Below are 9,289 nucleotides of genomic sequence, written 5' to 3' on the forward strand. Positions count from 1 at the left end.
ACTTGTTTTGGTTGGTTTTAACCATCATCACCAAACAGTACTAGTATTTGGTTGTGTGTTATTCAATGGTGAAACCATTGCTACGTATGAATGGGTATTAGAAACATTGCTTCATGCAATGATAAACAAGAAGTCTCTCTTAGTTGTAACAAATGGGATAAAGCAATAAAATAAGTTTTCCCCAATGTGCATCATGTTTATGTGAATAGCATCTTTTGCCAGGCACATATTTCTTTGCAAAATGAGGACCCATGACTATCGAGGTTGGATCCAACTCCACAAAGCCTCGAAATCTCATTGGTTCTTGGAACTTGCACTGCCATCGGTGGAATGGGAATCCCGACAAGAAGCCGACATCAATTTGAAGAAAAGTGTTAGTGGAGAATGAGAAAAAAGATAAAAATAAAGTGACTTTTTGGTTGAGATTTGAAAGTGACGTATGAATCACAAATCTTCCATTCTATGCTGTGTGGGGGCTACGGGGTTGTTTTTGTGGAAAAAGGAGAAGACCATAGTTGATGTTGTGGTGAAGACTTCGAAGACAAGTACTCATGAGTTGAGACTCAAAGTCCTGCTTTTATTTTAATAATATTAATAAAAAAAAATGGTTGTTAGACTTGTTTTGCATTACATAATGAAGGAAGCTGACAACATGATATGGATGTTCAAATTTTCAAATCGAATCAAACATTTTGCAAATGAAAACCCAACCAAATAAGTCGGTTTGGTTTGATGTGATCGATTTTTATGGTTCCACTTATACCCTTATATATAATTCTAATGGAATTGAAATTAAAATAATTACATTTTATTAATTAAAAATAATTATTAAGCACATATTTTTAAGCTCTTTTACTATAATTCATGAATAATTATTAACATTTACAAAAAATAATATTCATTAATTTACCCTTTAATATGTTGGAGACTCGTTAATTTAATATTACACTATTTAATTTACAATATCCTAAATTAATTTGAACCAAATAAATTAAAGATTTTATTTAAGTGCATTAAATAATATATAAAACTTCTTTATTTAAATATATTTTAATCATTATATCATATATATGTATATATAAGGAGGGTATTTCTGGCAACTGACTTTTCAACTCATTCATATTGAAAAAGAATATCGATGAGAATAATGAGTCGAATATCTTGAGAGGGGAGAAGCGGAGAGAAAGGTATGGTGTGAGACTGTGAGAGAGCGGCAAAAGGAGAGATCGGGTAAGTCTATCTGAAATTACTGGTTGAATGAATTTCTGTATGCTGAATTATATCTCCATCTTACTCTTTACCATTCCTTGATTCTTTGAGGAGATCGGCTTGTTTCTAATTTAGGGTTTCCTCTTTTGGGTTTTTGTGGAACAGATCCGAGATGAGTATTCATAACCCAACTGTGTCGATCTGTGGGAATGAATCTTTAACAAGATCGGGATCTCATGCCTATTCACGCTGCCGCTTTCATCAACATTGTGGGAAGGAAGACAGCAACATAATCTAGTGCCCACTTACCTTATACCCAATCTCGCCCTTCTCTTGCTTTCATTGTAGCAGTGCTCCTCGACCTCTTTGATAGGTCCACTCTGTATTTCAAGGCCACCCCATACCTACCGAGGTGGCTGTTGCTAGCTTTAGCATTTGTCTTGGCATTCGGAATTGAGTTAATCTTCTATACTTATCATCTCTCCTATTTGTGCTGCCCTCGTCCCCACTACCATGGTGTTATCCGTCTCACGGGGCTTCTATTCTAACAGGTAGGCGACAATGGCACATGAGAAGGCCCCTCTATTTTTATCCCCTAACCATCATGGCTACATTTCACAGGTTCCTCCTGATCTCCAAAATGTTTGCATATCTATTTTCCTTATTCGTTTCCATGATTGGCTCAGTTAGATTAATAAGTAGATATGGAATTCTAACAGAGTCTCCTCGGCTTCAATGTTACCATTGTGATCTAGAGGGAAAGAGTGTGCAACCTATTGTATGCATACAGTCGAAGAAAAGACAGAAAGTAAGACAAAAATACCACAAAAAGATTGGGACCAAGATCTTAACTACAAGGGTGTCTTTCTCTAGCCGAATCTGAGGAGTTCCCTTTCATGCAAGGCTTTGGATTTTTACCTAACAAAAACTTCATAGAGAAATAGAAAAATTAGTTTAATTTAAATATGAAAACTGTAAGTGCTTCAAGTGGATTAGCCATTCAGGATTCTAGTTTGGTTCTTTGAAAATCTCCCTTGGATCAATTACTTATTCAAAGGTTGTAGATGGACAAAATTTAAACAATTGAGTTTTCTTTTTCTTTTTAATTATGGATATCTTGGTTAATTTTTTTCTAATAAAAGATGAAGGGTGTTAGAAAATGTCATTTTTTTAGCTTAGTCTTTTATGCTCTATTTGTAATTTATCTAACATCCGGTTCAATATCCATGTTAAGAACTGAGGATCTACAGTTTGGTATATATCCATCCGATCAAATCAAAGTTCAATCAATCATCATAAAAAATTCTTTGAAAATATTTGAGTTGAATCACAACTGTTGGATTGATTTATAGTTCAACTTTTTAAGCCTAAATTTCCAAATTGAGGTTTGAGGAAATAAAGTAGTTGTTAAGACACTCTTTGTGCTCCTCCTTCTTGGCAAATTGCCAATGTTTGTTTCCCCAGAAAATCTACTCATTTTGAGTTGAAAAACATGTTTTAATTTAGTTTTCTTTCAAAATTAGGGTTGATTAATCTTGTCATACCATTCTTTCCTTATTGTTGTCTTGTGATCGGGATAAAACCCTTTTCTTCTTGATTGGGCATCAAGAAGCCGCTAAGGTCAAGTTTGGCGATAACTCGAAGTCTATTCTTGATGAAGAGAGTGTATAGTTGAAGTTTGAAGGTACTAGCTAAGTTCTTAGAAGAGGATTGGTAGATTTGAATTTGGTAAAACCTTGTATTAAATTATTTTGCTTCATAATGGAATTTTTCAGAGATCTTCCACATGAAATTTGTGTCGTTCCCCCTCCCCCTCCTATTTCTTCCTTTGGTTATCTTTATTATCTATGATTGTGAATTTTAAACTGTCATAATGGTTTGCATTATTGATGACATTGGTAGAATTTTTATCAATTGCACCTAAAAAAGTGTTGAAATTTCTTCTCATGTTCCATTGTTGCATTTTTGTGAATAGTCTGTTTGGACTATCATATGCAAATTGCCGAGTGAAAGCAGAGGTGTAGGTGACATATGCATAGAAGGGGCTGTGGTCATGTATCCAGGAACAATAGTGATGCCAAGAAAGCCAGTAAGAGGGAGCGGTACGGAGGAGAGCAGCAGAATAAGAATGGAAAGTGAACTCAAGTCGAGATGGCAAGACAAATAGTAGTAGGGTAGCAGCAGCCACCTTGGTGGTTATGGGGTGGGCTTGAAATGCAGAGCTTGGCTTATTCTGGAACTGTAACTCGATGAGGTCGAGAAGCATGTGAAGAATAAGGGTAAAGAAGGTTGAGAATGGCACGTAATGCAGTAGAAGTATGATTATGTTGTTGTAATGTTGGTGGGGGAATTATGTCGCTGTAATGTTGTTGGAGGTTAACTCCCACAGTATTCAGAGTAGCAGAGTGAATAGCCTGGTAGTGTTCTGGATACTAATTTGAGTTTAAGACCAAAATAGTGTTTTTGAAGAAAAAAATAATGAAAATCGATCTTCTTCCAAAATATTTATCAATTTAGCCTTCTTATCATATACTCATTCAGGTGATATATATATTTTTTTGTTTTGAGAGTAAAAAACCGGATTTGATGATTATGATTTTAGTTTTAAATATAAAACCATAATTATCAATGGTGGTTTTGAAAATTACTGTTAGTAAATGTGGATTTAAATTTAAAACTAAAACCACAGTTGGGAACTTCAACTTTAAAACGAAAATATAAAATAAATAATAAAATTGAGCCAAAGGTTGTACGGATAGGCTAGTTTGACAAATATTTTTAAAACAAGTTTAGAGTGAGATTTTTATTTTTTATTTTTTGGAAAAAAGATTACTTTGACTAGAAATTCAATTTTATCTCTGGAATGATTATTTCTCAAATCTCTTTGGGAAAGCAACTGAAATAATATTTGTAGTGTGGGGTATTTAAGATGTTAAAACTGTCCAAATCCTTGCTCCCATGCTCATCCTAATTGAGGATCAATTACTTTATACAAAATATAACGGCACATGCAAACATGCAGATAATACTAAGGGAGATGTGATATATATGGTAAAATATTGAAAAATACTATGTATAACAGAAGTAGGAAACTCAGCAACTGTTTCATTTGCATGTACCAAAACATAACAGTAGAAGTGAAGCTTTTTGGAATACGCAACAAAACAATCCATCAAACCTTAAAAAGATTATTTCATAATCATTACAAAATAGTCAAAACCTTAAAAACAGATAAAATCACCTAGACTATTGTAGACCCATTTGGGGCTTATCTTTCTTGCAGGTTATTGTGCCAGGTGGAGCGATCCCAGGTGACCACGTGTTGTTTCATGACTGGCTGCTAGGGAATCACAATAGTGTTTTTGAGAGGCAATGAGAGGTCGAGACACGGGCAAGAAGATTCCAAAGAAAAGCTGCAAGCCGTTGCAAGGGAGCGTCTCCTGCAGGAGAGGTGGTGCTTTTTCAGAGGGGCAGAGGGATATTTTTGAGGAGATAGTTTAGCTTGAGGGCGAAGCTACTACGGTGGGGGGATGCTGGGCTTTTGATTAGAACAGAGGGAGGTGCTTTTGAAAAGAACGGAGAGGTCCTTGAGCTTCAGGGAGAGTATTCGTTTAGCTTGAGAGGGAGGGAGGAGAAGATAGTTTTAGAGACTATTCCTTGGGTTTGGGTAGCGAGCCAACGGTCGGAAGGGAGGAGGCGGTTTTGAGTTGAAGAGGTTACCGAGAACCAGAGAAAAAGGGCCTCCCGGGGGTAAGTTTTCCACTGTGTTCTTGTTTCTTTATTTTTCTCTTCATATATTATTATTGAGATGCATTGTGGTTGATCATTGGATGGGTTATGCTCTGTTCTTCATGATTGACTGCTCCTCTTTTGCTTCTGTTTATGACTGAAAATTGATTTAACTCTGTTTTACCTCCTCTGTGACATTTTAAAGAAAAAAAGATCTTTTAATTCACCCATTTGCAAGCCCACTAAGAGGTGAAGCATAGTTCTTAATGATTCATTTTATTCTCTCCCTCCATTGCTCTGTTTTTGCTGCTTTTACTCTCTGCTCTGCGTGTTTGGACTTTCTTGAATATGAAGCTGTAATGGGGAGTGGGACCATGGGATGATGAGGCTGTGAGGGATTGGGACTCCTTGGATCTGTTTATCCTGAAGAGGTTACTAAGAGCTTGGTAGATCAGTGTTTGAGCATATGAACAGAGAGCGGTCCGCACTGTGGATACCATTGTTGTCAGTGATCTGTATGGCAGAGGTGACTATTCTACTAATACTCCTATGGTTTTATAGGTGATGTATTAGGTTTTCAGATTTGGTTCTTTGAAGGCCGGTGATTTGCCTAGTATGCGGGAGAGTTTAAAGCTACAGAATACGTAATTGCCTATGATACATGGTCGGGAGGATGTCTTGTGGTTGAGCATCTTTTTTTTGGACAGCTACCGTTTCTGATGAAAAAAAGTGTTGATCAGCGGGTGGAAATCATTAAAATGCTGGGTACACCCACCATGGAAGAAACTAAGTGCATGAATCTAGATGCGTTGCACTATCGCTTCAGGACACAAGTGGGTGTGAAGGTAGAGCCATTCAAGAAAAGTTTCTGCATGCAAGGTGTCATAGCAATTTTCTTGTAATTGAGGGCACTGTATTTTCCACCCTTGCTCCACTCATAGTCTCAATTTTCTCCTTTGTATCTGAGGAAGAAGTCAGGGACGAGAGAGAGAAGGATGCTGAGTAGTTGATCCGCAAGCCCATGATTACAACACTGACGTTAAGGAATCAACATTTGGCTTAGGAATCAATGTGTCTGACTCTGTAGATTCTGCTGTTGAAGTTGAGAAGTTGAAGTTGGAGATGAAGATGCTGGAAACTGCACTCCAGGGGGCTGCAAGACAAGCTCAGGCAAAAGCTGATGAAATTGCAAAGCTGCATATGCTCAGGATTGCTACTTGTGTACTCTCAAATGTCCATCAGGGCAAGCTATAACTTCCTTTTGATCAGACAGAGCCTGCCTTTTCTGGAGTAGATCAGTGAGCAATCATCGTACATGGTTTCATTTAACCATTCTTGCTTAGATGACAAGTCAAATATCAGTGGAAGTGGTGCATGATCCCTCCAGCAGATCAATTCATGCAACTTCTGATGTGGGAAGCTTTGTTGGCGGTGTTCTTGAAATCACTAATTGTTCCCCATTCCCGATCCGAGAAAGGGACGAGGAGATTGAAACAGATGGTGCTAATTATCAGCTCGAAATGATGAGTATCTGATAGAGGCTAATGTTGATAATAACATTGTTGGATGGTACCAATCAACTGTGTTAGGTTCTTTTCAGATAGTGGAACTGATTTGAGACGTTCATGAAGTACCAGGAGAACATAAGATGATGTATGTGCATTATTTATGATCCCTCAAGGTCCCATCAAGGTGTCTTAGCTCTCAAAGTCTTGAAGTTTTCTGATCATGTTATGGAACTTTATAGCAACAACCATTTTTACTAAAGAAAAGTTGAGGGAGAAAAATTTGTCACGGGTGCATGTCTTTGAAGTGACACTCATCAAAACATCAAACTTAGCCTTCATCAGCACCCTCATGACAGAGCTGGAAGTGTATGTACCGGTGACCCATTGTGATTATGATTGGCTATAGTTGTCAACCAATCCGTATGTGGAGAGGGATCTAGAATTTTTTTATGGGATGCATGGATGACTTGTCAATGGAACAATAGAGAATTCCAATTCCATCATCACGACCTGTCACGTCAACAAAGACAGCAGTAGGCATGTCTTCAGAAGAGAAGTGCAAAGAACCTGGCTCGTAAAGCTACATGAGATCCCAACCCAGTGACAAAGAACCAAGTCATACTCGGACCATATGCCAAGGACCCTAGTTGGATCGCTCATAATGGTTGCTTTCAACGCGAGAAGGGATAGGTCATCAGAGTTGAAAGTAGAGGAAAGACGAGCGAAGAAGATGAGAAAAGAAATAAGCTTAAGTTCAGTTCTAAACAACAGCTTTTGGATAAAGCCACCAATTCTTCAGCCTTGCTTAGCCTGTGACTATATTCCTCGATAAATGAATAATAGTCAATTGAGTGAAGAAGAAGATGGAAGCCTCTTAAAAATGGGAAGATTCAAGCTGTGATAATCTATCATTTTGTTGACAAATGCGTTGCTTGTTACCCTCCATAGCAGTTCAACTCCCAACATTGGTCGCTGAATTTGCATTTTTGCCATGTAGAAATGGTTCAGGACTTGCTCCAATTGTATTTCACCCCTTTCTCTCTGGGGTTAGAAACAGTTGGAGAAATCTTAGCTGTTTTAATTCCAAGAGGCATCACCATCTCATCACCTTCTATCTCTCATCCCACCTAGACTAACCCATTCTTCACACCTATTCCCATTCTCATACCTGCACATGGCACCAATTCTTTCTACACCCACAATACCCACTTGTCTTACCATTTTTTCATCATTCACCTCCCCTATGTATTTCCCGTCCACCTATCTCATTATCTCCCACAGTTCTTTTCACTGATGGCATCCCCACCGTGTACCCATCCTATCCACCATTCATCATCCATTCCCTACATCACCACCCAATCTGCCCATATTCCCCTCTTATCTATATTCACATACCCCTGAACCTATCTTATGCTGTGTATGAGGCTGGTTAAATGACAGATTGGTCTAAGCATGTCTTCCTCTCCTTTAACGAAAACGGATTGACCAGTATTCACATAAATTACTTAGCCGTTGTGACTGAGAATGTTTTTGCCAGTTCGCTTGAACCTGCTGCAAGCAATGATGTTATTCCATTGAGATTTAGCTGGCTTCGCATAGGAGTTATCATCACCAAATAGTGGCAGCATCGTTATGGCTGGCTATCCCACCCTTGCTTTAAGAGGTTCAGAAAGATATCGCTAATCAAAATGCCCTTCTAGCACACTATTCTCACTGCCAATGAATCTATCACCGTTGATAATTCCGGGTCATTTTTCCCTTGATTGAAAGTGACGTCCCAAATTGCTCTTGCCATAAACAAGAGAGCATGAGACTCACAGCAGGATTGTGTCTAGTACGACTGGTTCGCTTTCATCCTTGTAGTGTTCAATCAGTCATAGACAAGCTTTCATTCAGGGACACTGTAACTAACCTTGTCAAAGGCAGTCCACGTGAGCGGCAAGTTAGCTTAAACCTTCTAAACATGGCCATGCTTGGAAGCCATATGTTCAGAAACATTGGCCGGCACCTTCTGCCCTTGGTGGAGGATAAGAATCTGGTTCCTAGTCTCGTGTCTCTTATCGAGCAAGGAAGTGAGGTTTTGAGAGGAAAGACACTTGTTTTTGTAGCCCTCCTTTGTGAAAATGGTAAGAGATGGCTGCCTCTTTTTTTTTTTTTTTGCAATGCTAGGCTCTTCCCAACAGTGGACAGGCTGGTAAAAGAGAAGGATAGCTATGTCCAGCAGTGTTTAGACGCATTTTTGTATGTTGTGTCATCTACTATACCAGGTTTGTTGGAGATATGATATCTTAGAATATATAAATCCTATCCTATCCTATCCCGCTAACCAAATAAAGCCTTAAGATTATATGTAGTTGATAGCTCCTTTATTGTCTTCTCATAATCAATCTATCAAAAGGTGTTTATAAAAAGAGATCGAAATTGAAGTGTAAGCTAGGTGCATTTTACTTAGTTTCATGACTAACTTGTAAGTCAAAGACGATCCACCTAATCAACTCATCCTCTTTTCATCTTTTTGTCACTTCGATCAATATGAGAAGAGCGTTGTCTGGTTCATCCTTACCGAAGAAGGATGCACTATTTTCTACCTTTTTCTTTTTCTATTTAAAATCCATAAAAACTAACAATAAAATAAAAAAATGAAGGTATATGTGTCCCCAAAGAACCCGTTAGTCTAAAGCCCAACTTAAGCCTATTAAGGAACAAGTTGGGCCTCAGGCCTCATTTATGGCCCATTCCACAACTCATTGGTCATCCTACCCATAAAATTGTCCAATTTGAACCATGAGCTCTTACGCAATTAGGGAAGCCAACTTGCCATTATGCCAAACTAATTTTTGCTG

General features: G+C 38.1%; 1 long non-coding RNA gene and 1 pseudogene across 2 annotated transcripts; both read left to right on the plus strand.

Moving 5' to 3' along the window:
• The first annotated feature begins 1,143 nt into the window (after positions 1–1,143).
• On the plus strand, positions 1,144–3,715 carry LOC117932374. 2 transcript variants are annotated; one of them, XR_004654163.1, is made up of 3 exons: positions 1,144–1,230; positions 1,375–1,830; positions 3,185–3,715. It is a non-coding gene; the product is annotated as an uncharacterized LOC117932374 (long non-coding RNA). The 2 variants fall into 2 exon arrangements; XR_004654162.1 differs by having other exon boundaries at positions 1,375–3,715.
• Positions 3,716–4,039: 324 nt separating this feature from the next.
• On the plus strand, positions 4,040–8,809 carry LOC117932373 (annotated as a pseudogene).
• The last annotated feature ends 480 nt before the right edge of the window (positions 8,810–9,289 follow it).

This window comes from Vitis riparia, chromosome 15 (genome assembly GCF_004353265.1).
Source record: "Vitis riparia cultivar Riparia Gloire de Montpellier isolate 1030 chromosome 15, EGFV_Vit.rip_1.0, whole genome shotgun sequence".
In the NCBI taxonomy this organism is placed as follows: Eukaryota; Viridiplantae; Streptophyta; class Magnoliopsida; order Vitales; family Vitaceae; genus Vitis; species Vitis riparia.